The sequence below is a fragment of the Panthera pardus genome, unplaced genomic scaffold, assembly GCF_024362965.1.
Source record: "Panthera pardus isolate Hobbes unplaced genomic scaffold, ASM2436296v1 HiC_scaffold_25, whole genome shotgun sequence".
Classification (NCBI taxonomy): Eukaryota; Metazoa; Chordata; class Mammalia; order Carnivora; family Felidae; genus Panthera; species Panthera pardus.
This window is the reverse complement of record NW_026526821.1, coordinates 12,053,595-12,071,192: the sequence shown is the minus strand read 5'-3', so window position 1 is coordinate 12,071,192 and position 17,598 is coordinate 12,053,595. Positions and strand designations below refer to the sequence as shown.

The 17,598-nt window shown below is 46.0% G+C and overlaps 1 long non-coding RNA gene across 1 annotated transcript; it reads right to left on the bottom strand.

Moving 5' to 3' along the window:
• Nucleotides 1-13,584: 13,584 nt before the first annotated feature.
• Nucleotides 13,585-17,352, bottom strand: LOC109272300 (uncharacterized). The gene is made up of 3 exons (XR_002082398.2): nucleotides 17,172-17,352; nucleotides 14,142-14,259; nucleotides 13,585-13,778 (listed from the first exon to the last, which is right to left on the bottom strand). It is a non-coding gene; the product is annotated as an uncharacterized LOC109272300 (long non-coding RNA).
• Between the last annotated feature and the right edge of the window lie 246 nt (nucleotides 17,353-17,598).

Here is a 17,598-nt window from a genome sequence, read left to right as displayed (position 1 = left end):
AACCACGAGATCATGACCTGAGCTGAAGTCGGACAGTTAACCGACTGAGCCACCCAGGCGCCCCCAGAATTTTTAAAAAACCCACAGACGTATAGAAACAAGACTGACAACCAAATAAGGGGTGGGCGGGGGAAGACTTGAACAGGCATTTCATAAAGGAAGGTATCTAAATGGCTAATAAGCATATGAAAAGGTGCTTAAAGCTCTGAAAAAAGCAGAGGAAATCCACACCTCCAGAGCGTGTGTGGGCCGCTGGTTCTGAGCAAGGGAGGGACAGCTTACAGCCAAGGCTTGAGGGCGCTTCAAAGGGCAGAGCAGTAGGAAAGTGAGGTTGTCAAGCTGACAGAGAAGGAGGAGCAAAGCCGGGAGGCTGAGCGCTCGGTGCCTCTGTCCCTGTGAGTAGGCCGACTTGTGCACTTCTGACCACGCTGCGGCAGGGAGAAAGAGGGTCCAGCCCCCTTGGATGACACAAAATGGGCTTCAATTAGGAAAAGGCTGCTGGAGACCCAGCCCGCTTGAACCAAATGTCTCTACAATTGGATTCCCTTACCATCCACCCCCACCCTCGCCTGGGTGGGCAAGGAGTTCAGCTGTTCCGCTGTGAAAGAGACAGGAAAGCCTCCCTACCCCTGGCCTAGGTTCTGATGACCAATCTCTACCCCTACTACTCCATCTGAAATAACAAGATCTTGAAAAAGATTGGGTTTTTTTTTTTTCAACTTCTTTCTTTGATTTTTTTTGGAGCTTGACACTTTTTTAAGTTTATTTCTTTATTTTGAGAGAGAGAAAGGGAGAGCACAGGGGAGGGGCAGAGAGAGAGGGAGACAGAATCCCAAGCAGGCTTCGCGCCATCAGCGCTGAGCCAGACGCGGGGCTCGATCTCACAAACCGTGAGATCATGGCCTGAACCAAAATCAAGAAATCAGGATTCTAAAGCTTAACAGACTGAGCCACCCAGGCACCCCCGGGGTATTTGTGTGTGCATGTACGTGTGTGTGTATGTGTGTGTGTGTTTCAACCTTCTCATTTCTGAGTTAGGCTTCCAACTCACTCAAATACGCATTCATTCATTATTAATTTCCTATTCAGCCGCTCAAACAAGCTCACTGCATTCTGATCTCTGCTCAAATGTCACCTCTTCTAAGAGACCTTCCCTCTAAAATATCTTCTTCCCCACCCCAGGACTCTCTCTCCCCTTACCCAGCTTTATTTCTCTTCATAGTACTTTTCATTCCCGACATTATATTATACACGTGTGTGTTTGTTCGATCATTTTCTGTCTCCCCTGTCAGAACATAAGCTCCGTGATCTCAGAGATTCTGTTTCATTCTCTGCTACATCCTTGCATCTAGCACGGTGCCCCGCATCCAGCAGGTGCTCAATAATTGTTGGAGGAAAGGTGAAGGAATAGCAGGTGTGCACTAAGCGTGATGGGCAGGTATCCAGGGGCTTTTGCAGCCCAGGGGCAGCACTGACAGGAAAGTGGGTAACTGGTATGAGGTGTAAGGATAGGACCCTTGGGCTATAGCAGTCAGGGGAGCTGTTCTGTGAGATTCTAGATGGTCTTTTTTTTTTTAACATTTTATTTATTTTTGAGAGACAGAGCATGAGCGGGGGAGGGGCAGAGAGAGAGGGAGACACAGAATCCCAAGCAGGCTCCAGGTTCCGAGCTGTCATCACAGAGCCCAATGTGGGACTCGAACTCACGGACCATGAGATCATGACCCGAGCCGAAGTCGGTCACTCAGCCAACTGAGCCATCTAGGCGCCCCTCTAGATGGTGTTTGAGAGGGAGTTGAGACAGGCTTGCTGCCTGCCTGATTGGAACAACCTCTCAGTCCAAGGACAAGGAAAAGACGAAGGGTGAGGCTGGAGGTGGCTTGACCCCATGGCTCAGTAGGGGCCCCTGAATTGAATCGAAAAGACCTGGAGGCCAGCCAGGCCTGCCTCTTCCTTGTTCTCTCCCTGTGATCTGGGCAAGTCTTTTCACCTCTCTGAACCTCCATTTCCACATCTGGTTCCTTCTTCCAGGGTTTCTGGGAGGATTTGAGATAGTACCTATAAAGTGTCTGGATGTAGCAATACTCAATCACTGTTGGTATTCTCACACTTTTTCCTGTGGGCCATAGGGAGCCCTTGAAGGTTTTGGAGGAGGGGAGTGACCTAAAGAAAGGAAGGCCCCTGGAGAAATCCCAGAGAGCACAAGTTGGCCCTCATGTCTGCTCGTCAACACCTAATTAACAGGCTTGCCCAAAGCAAACACATAAAGAAGAGGCTCCACAGCCTAAAGTAAAAGATACCGTGCCCCTCCTACCCCCTCATACTTTACTGGAAAAGATTCCAGGAACCCGCCCTGAGGAAGATATTGCATAATCCGCGGACAATAGTCACCAGTAGTGTGATAACATCATACACTTCAAACTATCTCAGGTCAAACTCCCAGAGGCGTGAGCAGATAAATATCATTGACTTGTGCATAACTGCTCTCTACGTCCAAGGAGCCCTGGCATTGAGTCCTTCCGTCGCCAGGGATGCCTATTGGCCGAGCATCGACTGGGTGGCTCACCCTGGTAAGCTTTAGCCAGGCAGTAGTTAATTAGCCCCTTTCAGAGAAACTGAGGCTCAGAGCAGAAGTGACTATCACTTCCTGCCAGCAGCTCACGGAGCCAGTGTCCTTTGCTACTCTTTTCCCTCTGCCGTAATAATGAACAATGTTCTGCAGAGCTGAGGCCCCACCAGCTGACTTCCAGAGTGAGGAGGAAACTCCCCTCACCCCATCATGATCAAGAAATAAGGGGCTCCTGGGGGGCTCAGTCAGTTAAGCATCCGACTTCAGTTCAGGTCACGATCTTGCGTTTCCTGAGTTTGAGCCCCGCGTCAGGCTCTGTGCTGACAGCTCAGAGCCTGGAGCCTGCTCTGGATTCTGTGTCTCCCTCTCTCTCTGCCCCTCCCCTGCTCGCATACACTTCTCTGCAACATGCTTTCTCTCAACATTATTTTTATAAGACATGTCCACAGGGAAGCATGTAGCTTGAGTTTATTCATTTTCACGGCTGTGTAGCATTTCACCGTATATTGAGGCCTGTTTTTAAGTCCTTTTTCCTGATGAGGTCTATTTAGGTCGTTTCCTCTTTTTTGCTACTACTGGTCCATAGATTCTTAGCTAAAGTTCAAAATCCAAGAAACCTAAAACCTAAAAGCTTTTTCGTAGTTTATTTCGCAGCAAGACCTGACCTGACCTGAACATCTTTAGTGGCAAAACTTGACCTCAGTAGACAGAAAGCTGTCTATAATCTTTATCTCACTGTGAATATCTGCATGTTCCCCTGAGGAAACACGTAGATCTTCCTTTACAGAGTAGCCCCCATCCCTCTCAAGAGGTGTTCTGTAAATATTCAGTGTATGTCTCATATTATCGTTTTTATTTTCATATTATCTTTCAAAATTCTGTGATTTTCAAAATTTCCAAACACATCTGGCCCCAAGGGATTTGGGAAGGGGCTGTGGACCCAATTCACACAGTGGTGCAAGGAACAACTGCGGCAGAATGCATTTTCCAAAGATGGTCTCAAAAATATTTTCCATCCTCCTGCTCTTCTAGAACTTTCTTCATTTCCCCCTTCTTTGCAGCTGGGTGGGGTTGTGAGTCATTTGTAGCCAATAAAAACGCGTGGAAAGTGACACTACGCAGCTTCTGACTTGTTGGTGGGGACACACATCTCTGGAACCTCTGGCCACCATGCGTGAGGAAGCCACACGGAGGGGCCACCTATGGGTGCTCTGGTCAACGGCCCCAGTGGGGATCCCAGCCCACGGCGGGCATCTTCACCAGACGTGAGAGAGAACAAACCTTTAATTTTTTTTTTAACATTTATTTATTTTTGAGACAGAGAGAAAAAGAGCATGAACAGGGGAGGGGCAGAGAAAGAGGGAGACACAGAATCTGAAACAGGCTCCAGGTTCCGAGCTGTCAGCACAGAGCCCGACGCGGGGCTCGAACCCACAGACCACGAGATCATGACCTGAGCCGAAGTCGGATGCTTAACCGACTGAGCCACCCGGCGCCCCGAGAACAAACCTTTAGATATTCCAGCCCCCATCTGTGACCTTCCAGTCTTCTCAGCTGAAGCCCCCCGACAGGCTGTCCCCACTGTGCCCTTCCCAAATCCATGAGCATAATAAAATAGTTACCGTTTACACACCAGTCTGGTTTGCTACACAGCAGCAGTAACTCTAACACCACCCTCCTGTGCAATCCTATGCATATGGGCAAGAGTTTCTCCAGAGCACGTACATGCAAGAGTGGATTTGCACATCTGCTTAACTATTTCTGAATTGCTTTTCAAAATGGGTGTACCCATTTAAACTCCCGGCTGCAGTGAATGAGGGTTCCCGTGACTTCCTGCCTCACCCACAATTGCTATGATCGGACTTTTCCAAGGTTCTGTCCCTCGGCCATGAAACGCCTCTATAGAGACAAAGATATGAGGAACATCCCTTTTAAAAATTCTGCCACTGTCTTTCTCTCCTGGACAGGTAGGCCAAAGGCATAACAGGGTTGCGGCCGGGGAGTATTAGCTGATAGAAGTAATTTTCTCATTCAACAAATATTTATCCAGTACCAAACTATGTGCCAGGCACTTTTATAAATGCTAACTGGAAAAGATGATGATGATGATGATGATGATGATGTCGTCCTGGTACCAGGCATTTATTGACCTTCTATGGTCACTTAACATTCATTCACCTTCTGCAACAGCTCCGATTGCCTTCACCTCTTGCTTTCATTCTGCCTGGTGCTTTGGGGTTGCTGACTCCATTTCTACCTTCAGACTTATTATGTGAACCAGCCTGGTCAGTCATAACATTGTATTCCTCTGGTAATAGTGACTGGTTTGGAGTTGGGCGGACTGGTCAGAACCAATGAGACTCAACTCCCAGAAATTTAAATTTGTGCCTTTGGAGAAGCCAACCATGTCTTTCACACTAGACTTTAATATGAAGCGTTGTAAGCCTGGAGCAACGGCAGCCATTTTGTCAGCATGCGAAACCTGGGAATGAAGCTGGTGTATGCAAAGAGACTGATGTAAACAACAAGGAGAAATTGAGTCCTGATGACATAATTTGAGCCCTGAATCCACTTAGCCCTGGTGGCCATCATTTTACCCCCACTTTGTACTAGCTGAGGTTTTCCTGTTTTGTTTTAACTGAAGTATAACATGAATACAGAAACATACGCATATCACAGACATACAGCTCTCCTACATAGGGTGACTGTAGACACCTCTAGCAGAGCACTAGTCACAGTGCTTCATATGTGGATATGTGCACAAGGATGTAAGTTCAAGTGTATGTACATATTTAAAGAAGCACTTAAATAGTACTTACTGGGTGTCCGGCACTGTTCTAAGCACTTTATACACAGTTACCTTACAAAAACATCTTGAGGGAGGTACAATCATCCTCATTAGCAGAGAAACTGAAATCTAAAAAGATTAAGGCACGTGACCAAAGTCACAGAGCTGGTTTCTTTCTTTCCTTTTTTTTTTTTAAAGAGGTGGGTTTTTGGGGTGCCTGGGTGGCTCAGTGGGTTAAGCATCTGACTTCAGCTCAGGTCATGATCTCACGGTTTGAGGGTGTGAGCCCCGTGTCGGGTTCTGTGCTGACAGCTCAGAGCCCGGAGCCTGCTTCGGATTCTGTGTCTCCCTTTCTCTCTGCCCTTCCCCCGCTCACATTCTGTCTCTCTCTCTTTCAAAAATATACAAACATTAAAAAAAATTTTGTTTTAATCAATAAAGAGGTGGGTTTTTTGTTTTGTTTTATTTTGTTTTGTTTTAGAGACAGAGCTCAAGAGCATGAGCAGAAAGAGGGGCAGAAGCAGGGAGAGAGGGAGAGAGAGAGAGAGAGAGAGAGAGAGAGAGAGAGAGAGAGAGAGAGAGAATCTCAAGCAGGCTCCACACTGATCATGGAGTCTGACGCAGGGTTCAATCCCACAACCCTGGGATCAGGCCTGAGACAAAGTCAAGAGTAGGACACTCAACCTACCGATCCACCCATGTGCCCCTCACACAGCCAGTTTCTTATAAATTATGTGACAGTTATGGCCAAGTTACACATTTCCTTGAGGGCAAGAGCTGTCTCTTTTCCATCTTTGCACCCCCAATACCTAAATCAGGGCCTGGCATAATGTAGATCTTGGGTAAATATTGGTTGAATGAATGAATGATGAATGAATGAAAGAAAGAAACTTTATGAATTCAACTGAGTCTGCTGTGAGAAAACTTTAAAACACCCAAAAAATCCAAATATTTAAAAAAGACTCCAGGGTGTTTCTTCTCCCACTAGAGCACAGATAAGCAAACTTCTTTAGTAAAGAGCCAGATAGTAAATGTTTTTGTTTTTGCAGGCCTTACATTCTCTGTCACAACCACTTAATTCTGCTATTGTACAACAGCTAATGTGGCTATGTTCCAATTGAATTTTACTTTCAGAGACAGGCAGTGGGCCAGATTTGGCCCTTGGGTTGTAGCTTGCTAACTCCTGCTCTAGAGAATGAGTCTTTATTTTATCGAAGTATTCGCTGTCGATTACTGCAGTTAGTAAAATCAATCAGTACCTTGATTTTTGCTTTGCTTTAAGAAATTATGTTTAAGCCACTGCCTTCCAGTTTATCCCATTTACTTCCTTCACTATGTTAAGCTTCCTAGAACATACTTCTCATCATGTCACTGTATTAATCAAAAAACTTTAGTGGCTCCCTATAACTTATAGAAAATGGCCTCTCTTCCTTTGACTTTTAAGACCCCTCCACGATCTGGTCGTGACCCTTTGCGACTCTTCCTTCTCTCCAACAGGTAAGTGGGGGTGTAAACATCTCAAGTTTTACAGTGGGGAGTGTGGTAACATTCTATGACTGTAGACCGTAGGGCACTCAGTCAACATTCCAGGATTCTACACAGAAGAAGGGGGTTCAGCTAACATTCCTTAAGTCTATACAGATAAGGAAGCTCTATAGACATTCCATAATGATTAGCAAAGAGGCTCTGCAAACACTTGATGATTTTGTAGAGACAGGCATCCTATAAGTAATATAAGATTCAAGCCACAACAAGTGGCTTTGCAAGCATTCCATGATTCTGTGGACCTGAGGGTGTTCCTCAAAGACAGTTCATAATTTTATAAACAGGAAGGAAAAGATGTTCAAACACCCTCAAATTCCATATACAGGGAGTGTTCTGTAAGCATTTTATGATTTTCTACCCAGGAGGAGACTACAAATATTACTTAATTCCATAGAGAGAATAAGGCTCTGTAGATCTTCCTTGATTTTCCAATGTGCTTTGCAGATAGTTAGCGATCCTTGAGAGGGCTCTGCAAACAATAATTCTACATGGAGGAGAGTGTTTATTCCCTGAACAGGCTTTCTAGGTAGATTCCTATGGTCGATAAAGATTCCATGGTCCTAAACAATAGGAAACTCTGCCTGCGGTTAGTGATGGTACAGATAGGACAGCATTCTGTGAGTATTTCTTCTTTTAATTTTTTTTAAATTTATTTATTTTGAGAGAGAGAGAGAGAGAGAGAGAACAAGAGGGGGAGGGCCAGAGAGAGAAGGAGGGAGAGAATGTCAAGCGGTCTTGATGCTTTCAGCGCGGATCCCCACGTGGGGCTCGGACCCACAAACTGTGAGATCGTGACCTGAGCCAAAATCAGGAGTCGGACACTTCACCGACTGAGCCACCCAGGCGCCCCTGTGTAAAGAGTTCTTGTTTTCACACAGAGGAGGGGCAGGGAATATAGGCCATGACAGTAAACAAAATGGTATTCTGCAAATAACTCTTACGATTCTATACATAGGAGAGAGCACAACACATTCCCAGATCTTACACAGGTGAAGGGGGTCCAGCAAATACTCCTTGAGGAGTATTTGGTCCTCTACCAAGAGGACCAAGAATCTCTGCGAATATCCCTTGGTGTTACCTATAAGATGATTTGGAAGCAGGTCATGATTTAATACACAGGAGGGTGCTTGGCAAAATCTCGGGGATTTTGTGGGCTCTAGTGGGCTGGGCACATCTGGTCTTACGAAGGAAAGCTGGGGGCTGGGCAGTTTTACCAAAGGACACGAGAGGCCAGAGGCCACAGGCCAGAGTCTGCAATTGTTTCAAGTGCACATAAAAATGTGTTAGACCTAAAACACAATATTGACTCCAGAATATAAAAAGGAAGCTCCAAAAGTTGAAATTAATTGATGTTTAATTAAAATGTCTACAAAATAGTAAATCAACTTATCAACTGCCTCTGAACTCACGTGATTACATCTCACGTATCTAGTGGGCCATGGGGGTACATTTTCTTATGCTTAATAGGATATGGGTGGGCCTTAAAAACTCAAGACAGAAGCCCAGGAAGATCCTAAAATGGCCCTAGGCTTGGAAGGGGCTGGAAAGTTCATGTGGGGAGGTCAGAGGACTCTCCAAGCCACCTGCTGCCCCTGTCCGGCCTCGTTCCTGAACAGGACACTGACATTCCAAGGCTGGGACTCTCCCAAGAGATGGACCGGGCCCCAAATATCACTGCTGATTAGGGGAAAGGCCGCCCATGTCAGCAACAGGGAAAGCCAATTAGCCAAGGACATTATGTTGTGGCAGGTGTCTGGAAGAATCAGATATTGTCATGGTCTCTCTGTTTCTGTTTCTCCTCCATCATCCCGAGTCCCAGGAGAGGGCTCTGAGCTGGCAGCATTACTTGGAGCAGGGTAATGGGGGCCAGAGCAAGGATGTGTGGCCATAGGTAAGCCCCAGAGTCACAGGCAGAAATGAAGAGTGTTGATCAAAGACAGTGAGGGAAAATCTGAGTCTAGGGTCTTAACATCCCAGAGCCCAGCCATAATCAATCAACCCACGTGACAGCAAATGTAACATTGCCCTGAGCTAGAGGCCACGGGATGGCAGAGGTTATAGCTTTGTTTCTCAGTTTTCTTAACCCATACCCCATTTCAATGAACATAAAAGCATCTCAGTCTCCTTTGACATCATTTTAGATTATAAAAAAAATGTTTTTTTTCTTCGAAAACTCCAAAATGATTAAAGGAACACATAGAAGAATATCTTTATGACTTCGGAGAGAAAGAGAGTCCCTAAAATGGCACAAAATGCACAAACTATAAAGGAAAAGATTAATATACTGGAGTACATCAAAATTTCCTCTATGGCAAAAGACCTCACAAAGGGGAAAAACAAGTGACGAGCCAGGAGAAGATACAACCAATGTAACAAAGGAATTAAATCCAGAGTCTATAAGGAACTCTTGTAGATTAATAAGAAAGAAAAGATAGTCATCCCAATGAAAAAAAGCACTAAAGGATTTGAAAAGGCATTTCTGCGAGAATAGAAAGCCCAAAGGGCCATAAACATATGAAAAGAGGCTCCATCTCAAGATTAATCAGGGAAATGCAAATTAAAACCAGAGTCAGACACTGCTTTACGTCCAGGGATTGACAGAAATTCTACTTCTAGGTATGTGCTCCAAAGAAATTCTGGCAAGTGAGCACAAGGAGATATACATACAGGGTGTTCGTTGCAGCATTGAGTACAAAATTTGCAGACAAACTGAATTTCATTATTAGGGGAACAGGCTAATAAAATACGGTTTCACAGGGGCGCCTGGGAGGCTCAGTCGGTTAAGCATCCGATTTCATCAACTCGGCTCAGGTGACGATCTCACAGTTTATGAGTTCGAGCCCCGCGTCGGGCTCTATGCTGGCAGCTTGGAGCCTGCTTTGAATTCTCTCTCTCTCCCTCTCTCTCTCTCTCTCTGCCCCTCCCACCACTCGCGTGCTCTCTCTCTCTCAAAATTAATAAATAAATTTTAAAAATATAATGCTTTTACTAGTGACATGATGGCGTGCTATGCAGCAGTTAAAACGAATAAACTAGAGCTTCTCTGTGTATCAATGTGAGAAAGCAGCAAGCTACAGAATGAGACACATGGTTGGATAACATTGGACTGAACTGTAAAACATATAAACAACGAAACCATAGATACTATGAGAAAATATGAAAGAGGGCTTTCTAACCATGATTTAAAGTCCAGAAGCCGTAAAGGAAAAGATTAATACACTTGACTACATTAAAAGAAAAAAACTTCTGGCAAAAACAAAGTAATAAAGAGAGAAAAGAAACAACCCATCCTATACAAAGTCAAAACACACACGACAAACAGCAGAAAAATTCTTGCAGCTCATATCACAAAGAGTTACTTTCCCTCATGTCTGAAGAGCTCTTAGAGGCAGATAAGAAAAATGGACAACAGCCCGATAGAAAAATGAACAAAGGGTGTAAACAGACAGTTTATAAAGAAGGAAACTCAAGTGGCCATTAAACATGAAAAACGGCTCCATTGCCACTATGCTCCATCTGTCACACTGGGAAAGTTCCAGAAGCTTGATAAGACTTCGAGGCCATAGAGCACCTCCATGATTCCCGGTGGGGCATCAACTGGCCCAACCTTTCTGAAGGGCAGTTCAGCAAAGTTTATCAAAATTAAAAATGCGTAGACCTCTTTGATCCAACAATTCTATTTCCGGGAGTTTGGCAAATAATCCCATGTATGTGTGAGATGACATTTGTATGGAATTACTTATGGAAAGTGTGGGTTATAACAGAAAAAAAAAAAAAAAAGGAAAACCATTGTCTGTTATGAGGAGACTGGTAGCATAAATTGTGATCCACCAAATCATAGAATATTATGCAATAATAGGAAAAAGAATAATGATGTTCCCTACACATTGATACGGAAAAGTGTTAAAGTAACACTGATTGCTGTGTGGAAAAGCTACTGTGACAGTATGTACCTTGCATGAAAACAGTAGGAAAACAAACACGTGTGTGTTTGTATTTGTTTATGCATGCAAAAAGAAACTCCAGGGGCGCTTGGGTGGCTCAAACAGTTAAGGGTCCGCTTTCAGCTCAGGTCACGATCTCATGGTTCGTGGGTTCGAGCCCCGTGTCAGGCTCTGTGCTGACGGCTCAGAGCCTGGAGCCTGCTTCGGATTCTGTGTTTGCCTCTCTCTCTGCCCCTCCCCTAGACATGCTCTGTCTCTCTCTCTCTCTGTCTCTCTTTCAAAAATAAACATTAAAAAAAAAGTAACTCCAAATGAACACATAAGAAATTAAAACACTAGTTACCTGTTGCAGGGGGAGGGGGACATATGAATTATCATCCACTTAAGGATTAAACGTAAAAACAATGAAAATACACATTACACACACACACACACACACACACACACACACACACACACACACCTCTAAATCAGTTTGTTTCTTCTCCACTTAAAAGGCTCCCAGAGCTGTCCCCTGACATCACAATAAAATCCAACACCTGACTGTGAGGCCTCCCAGCCTTGCATGATCAAGTACCAGCCTTTCCCTCCCAGCCCATCTGTTCACCTTTCCTCACCTCCTTCTACCTAGATGCTCATACGGTTGTGTGTCTCAAAAAACCAGCAGGTATGAAAAGGCATCCGCAAATCGGAACACTTACATGCAGCTGGTGGGAATGTAAAATGGTGCTGCCGCTTTGGAAAACATTGTGGCAGTTACTCAAGATGGTGAAACATAGTTACCATATGACCCAGCAATTTCACCCGGAGGTATATATACAAAAGAATGGAAAACACACATCCAGGAATGCCTAGGTGGCTCAGCGGGTTAAGCATCTGACACTTGATATTGGCTCAGGTCCTGATTTCAGGGTCATGAGTTCAAGCCCCGCATTGGGGTCCTCACTGGGTGTGGTTGCCCACTTAAAAAAAAACAAAACAAAAAAACCCAAAAATGTGTCCACACAAAAACTTGTACACAAATGTTCATAGCAGCATTAGTCATGCATTAGTCATACGGCTCCAGAGTGGAAACCTTCAGTGCAAATTACTAAGTGAAAAAGCCAATCGGAAAAGGCTGTATACTGTATGATTCCAATTATATGACATTCCAGGAAAGGCAAGAGTATGGAGACAATATAAAGATGAGTGGTTGCCAGGGGTGAGGAGAGGGGGGGGAGATGAAGAGAGCACAGAGAATTTTTAGGGCAGTGAGAATACTCTGTATGTTAACGATGGATATACGCCATTTCACATCTGTCCAAACCCATAGAATGTATAACACCAAGAGTGAATGCTTAACTGTAAGGTAAACCGGGGACTGTGAATGACTATGATGGGTCAGTATAGATTCATCCTAATAGCAGAGGCTGTGCATGAGACGGGGCAGGGGCTATATGGGAAGTCTCTGTACCTCCTTTTCAATTTTGTTGTAAGCCTGAAACTGCTCTTAAGAGAACGCGATCTTAGGGCACCTGGCTGCCTCAGTGGGTGCAACATGCAACTCTTGATCTCAGGGTTGTGAGTTTGAGCCTCATGTTGGGTGTAGAGATCACTTAAAAATAAAATTAAAAAAACAACAAGATCTTAAGAGTGCACACACACACACACACACTTACCCCAAGACAGAAAAAGACATGTATATTTTTAATGTTTATTCATTTTTGAGAGAGAGAGAGAGAGCATGAGCAGGGGAGGGGCAGAGAGAGAGAGGGAGACACAGAATCTGAAGAAGGCTCCAGGCTCTGAGCTGTCAGCAAAAAGCCTGATGCGGGGCTTGAACTCACAAACCGCGAGATCATGACATGAGCCACCCAGGGGCCCTGAAAAAGACATAATTAAACAAAAAATTATTGAATGAGTTATTGATGGAAGTGAAACTGAAGGCCACCTGTAGCCAAACCAGATGGCAAGCCAGGAGGAGCAAAGTGCCAGTCCGAAAGACTGAGTGAGGGAGAGAAAGGCCAATCCCAGTGTGCCCTTCCTTCTCCACCGCCCCCCACCCCACTTCCCCGCCCTCCACCTCTCCTGCCCACATACACACCTTTTCTCTGAAACCCTTCTCACCCTCCTAGGCTCACATACACCTACACCTACACACCTGCCAGCCTCAACTCAGACTTCACCTCCACCAGGAAGCTTCTGTGATAGAGTTTACAGCTCACACTAGAGCCCAGGGGAGGGACCAAGGTGGTGAGTCGGGGCAGCAGGGAGGAGGTCAGTGTGGCTGGAGTGGAGCTGGGGGGAGCTGGAGGAAAGAGATCAGAGGTAATCTGATCAGGGAGGGTGATCACAGAAGGCCTTATGGATCATAGTAAGGCTTTTACTCGAATGAGGTGGGAGCCACGGGTATTTTGAGGGACACCGGCTGGCTTAGGATTCCTTTACTTCTGGAGAGTGGTTGGTGACAGCAGAAGCAAGAAGCGACACCCTCAATCAGAATTGGGGCGCCTGGGTGGCTCAGTCGGTTAAGCGTCCGACTTCGGCTCAGGTCACGATCTCGCGGTCCGTGAGTTCGAGCCCCACATCGGGCTCTGGGCTGACGGCTCGGAGCCTGGAGCCTGTTTCCAATTCTGTGCCTCCCTCTCTCTCTGCCCCTCCCCCGTTCATGCTCTGTCTCTCTCTGTCTCAAAAATAAATAAACGTTAAAAAAAAATTAAAAAAAAAAAAAAAAAGAATTAATTGGCGATGTACCCAGACCACATGCGTGAGCTCCTTCGACCAAGCGAAAGCCTTTATTTCTTCTGTTTTATGTTCCAGTTGACTATAAGCAGGTGTGAAGCACGGTGGTTAAGACCAAGGGCTCTGGAGGCTGGCCTCTGGGTTGAAGCCCAGTCTCCCCCATCAAATAGTCCGGTGTTGTTTCGTTCGTTGGAACTTCGGGTTTTTTCATCTGTAAAATGGGGTTGATAAATTGTATTGACCCCCACAGACTTTTGAGGATTAAATGAGTCAATCTACATTAGAGGATGCCAAGAGCATAGTGAGTGCCCAGTAAATATTAGCTATTATTAAAAAGCGTCTGTCTGCATGACTGTAACCAGAATTTCTCAGGAACTCTGTACTGATTTAAACAGGTACACTGAGGCTGCCCTCGGGGGAAGCTGGATGGAGAGTCAATTCTCTACTCACTGCAGAAGGTCTCCCTACCTCCCTCCTTTACCTCCCCCTGTCCCTCCTTCCCCTCTGACCCTTCCTCCCCCTTCTCCCCCGGGTTTGTTCTGATTCTTGTACCAGGTTCCTGCAGACTCTTTACCTGCTAACACTCCCAAATAACTCCATCCAGCAATCCACGCGTCTCTGGACAGGTGGAGAGACTGATGGAGCCATTCAGTCACACGGTGGAGGGGCTGGCGGGGCCTCAGAGCCCTTGTCTCATGCACATTAAGGTAAAGAAATGGAGGAACAGAATGGTTAAGCCGCCACTTCCTGCACGAGTTAGGAACAGAACCGGGGCAGAAATACAAGTTTCCTCTCTCCAGGGCTGAGGTACTTTTGTTTCCTTTTATAAATTTCTCATTACACAAGTAAAGCAGTCTCCTCATTAAAAAAAAAAAAAAAAAAAAAAATGCAGGTGAGGGGCACCTGGGTGGCTCAGTGGTTAAGCATCCGACTTCTGCTCAGGTCAAGATCTCCCGGTTTGTGAGTTCGAGCCCCGTGTCGGGCTCTGTGCTGACAGCTCGGAGCCCAGAGCCTGCTTCCGATTCTGTGTCTCCCTCTCTCTCTGCCCTTCCCCCCATTTGCAATCCTTGTGTGTATCTCTCTCTCTCTCAAAACTAAACAAACATTAAAAAATAAAAATAAAAAAATGCAGGTAAGTGTGAAAAATGTCTTTAATGATCACCCTGTGCCATCTGCTAGCATCTTTATCCAAAGCACCCATTCCCACGACCTACCACCCGCTGGAACAAAACCCCCAAGAGGGCAGGGAGTTGGGTCCATTGTATCCACAGCTGAGGTCCCAGTGTAAGGATAGTGCCTGGCACAGAGTAAGTGCTCAATAAACACCTGCTCAAAGAATAAACGATATTCTTCAATCCTTCCTCTCTCCATGTCAGGGTAATTGCTATTATCAATTTGACTTTTTTTTTTTTATTCCAAGTTAGTTATTGCATATGCAGTAGTTTCCCTCAGTTTGGCTTTTTTTTTTTTTTTTTTTTAACCCATCCAGACCAGCACCATCCGATAGAATGTACTAAAGTGATGGAGATATTCTATACCTGCACCGTCCAATATGCTAGCCGCTAGCCACTGGCCACATGAAGCTACCGAGCCCTTGAAGGGTGGCTGATACCACTGAGGAGTTGAATTTTAAATTTTAGTTAATTTTAATGACTTTACATTTAAATGTAAATAGCTGCCCGTGGCTAGTGACAGCTGTAGCAGACTACTGCTCTTCAAGATGGGTTTCCTGTGCATTTGCACATGTACGTTACCGATAGACGGCTTTGCATTTTTGTGTTTTGCGTAAGTTTTCAGGCTTTTTGTATCCTTCTGCTTCTTGGTTTTTGTTTTTTGTGTTTTTCTGGCTGAACACTAGATTTTAGAAGTTTTTCCTATCAGGCCACACAGCTCTGCCTCACTCTCTTTTAACTGCTGCACAGGATTCTATAGTGTGGATGTGCCATAATCGGTTCAGCCATTTCCTACTGAGAGATATTTAGATGGTTTTCAATCCGTCACTATTAAAAGTCACGCTGCAATGAATATTACTATCCATATCTTCCTGGGCATAAAAGTGACCTTTCTCTTTTGAAAATTAACAATAATAGTTATTGTTATAATAATAACTGCTTGTACTTATTCAGCCTTTATTATATGCCAGGCATTGTACTGAACCTTTTCCTTGTATTAAATGATTCAAATCCTATTTCAGTCTGATAAGGGAGGTTTTGTTCTTCTCTCTGCAGTACAGATGCAGAAACTGGGCACAGAGAGGTTCAGTAATTTTCCCAAAGTCACACAGCCAGTAAATGGCAGAGCCAGGATGTGAGCTCAAGGAGTTGCCTCCAGAGTTGCACATCCAGTCTCAGTTTTCCTAGCCCCTGCAAACTACTCTGCAAAGGGTAGGGAGGTTGTGCCAGTGTCCACACAGCCACGGGTCCTTCCCACCAGGGTGAACTGTCACCCTAGGGATCTCTTTTCTGGGATGAGACCCTGGGATCCTCATTCTAGGGTCAGTCACACATCCCTGGAAACTGGAAACCTGGCGGGGCCACGCTGCTATTTGGGTCTGTCTGGGCAGCAGCAAACTCCTGCTGATATGCCCTGTGTCTTCCTCCCAGGCTGGTGTGAGCTCCGAGCGGTATGGAGACAACAGCAAGACAGAGACAGTGCTAGCAGCCGGCAGACTTATGCAATCCGGTGATACAGGCCGACTGGCTGATTGGAAACAAACAGGAAAGGAGTCAGGCAGAGCTTCCTGGAATCCAGGTCTGGGAGCTGCCGAAAGCAGGCCTCTTCTCTTAGGAACAATTGAATGTCACTGGGGTAACTGAACTCTGCTGGCAACAGAGGCCTCCTGCCCACGGCCTCACAGAGCGGCCTGTGTGAGCCAGGCCGGGCTCCAGAGGAAAAAAGGGCCTGGCAAAGTGCCCTGTGAGGCCATCTGAGGAGACACTGCAGTCTCTCACGCTGGACCGGCCTCTGCTGTAGCCAGGCTGACGGGCCACAGGCGTGGGGATTCCCAGGGCGAGTCTCAGGCACAGAGACAGCTCTCGGGGAGGGCCCTAGCCCAGTGGCCAGGCCCTGAGCTCAGGAGGCAGGACGCCTGAAAAGCAGAGACAGTAGGTATCCGCTCTACCACCCAGCTGTCTTTATGTGAGAACCGCTGTTATCATGCCAAACACAGGGGAGGAAGTGCAGTGGCTTCAGACATTTCTGGAACTGGCGTCTGAAAAGTCACCTGGAATTGTGGCATCTGTATTCTGTGTTCCTTTACCACTCTGCCCACAGATTCCTTCATCTCTGCTCTCTGCTTCTCCTCCCTCTCTCTCTCCTTCCCCAAGCCCATGACCAACTATGGCTGCCTCACAGCACCTGAGGGTGCACCCATCCCGTAAGCAACAGCTCACGAAAATCACTAGATCATAACCCCAAAATCTCAGGAGAGAGGATCCAGTTGGCTCAGTTAATCAGGTCCCCGTCTTTATCCAGTCAACTCCGGCTGGAGGGTAGGGTTGTGCATTTGTAAGCATGACTCCCTAGGGCGTCCACACCTGTTCCAAAGAGAGGGGTCACCATGGACTGGCCCAACCCCACGTAATGTGCCCGTGATGCTCTGTACCTGAAGGAGACAATCCACAGAGAGATGGGAGCCAAGTTGCAGAAGCTGTGCCAGCAGCCAGGAATTTGTTTCCTCGGGACGAGACCGAGTCCTGCCTCTGGGGAAAGGCTGAGGCTGCCTGCCAGAGCACAGGACCCAGCTGTTGGGTGGGGCTCTGCAGGGCCCGGAGGAGCATCCTACCAGAGCCTCATTCCAGCAGGAAGCCACAAGAACATCTGCAGGAAACCGAAATCATGACAATATAAAATGGTGCTACGAGCAATCCTTAGTCAGTGGTACGGCAGGCTTCGGGCAGGTATTGTACACGCTTCACATTTTTAATCCTCACGAGGATACAATAGAGTAGGTCTCAAGCTTATTTACAGAACACTTGTCGAATGACTTAGCACTAACTGATCACTTGTCTCCTTTGTCCATTTAGTCCTTC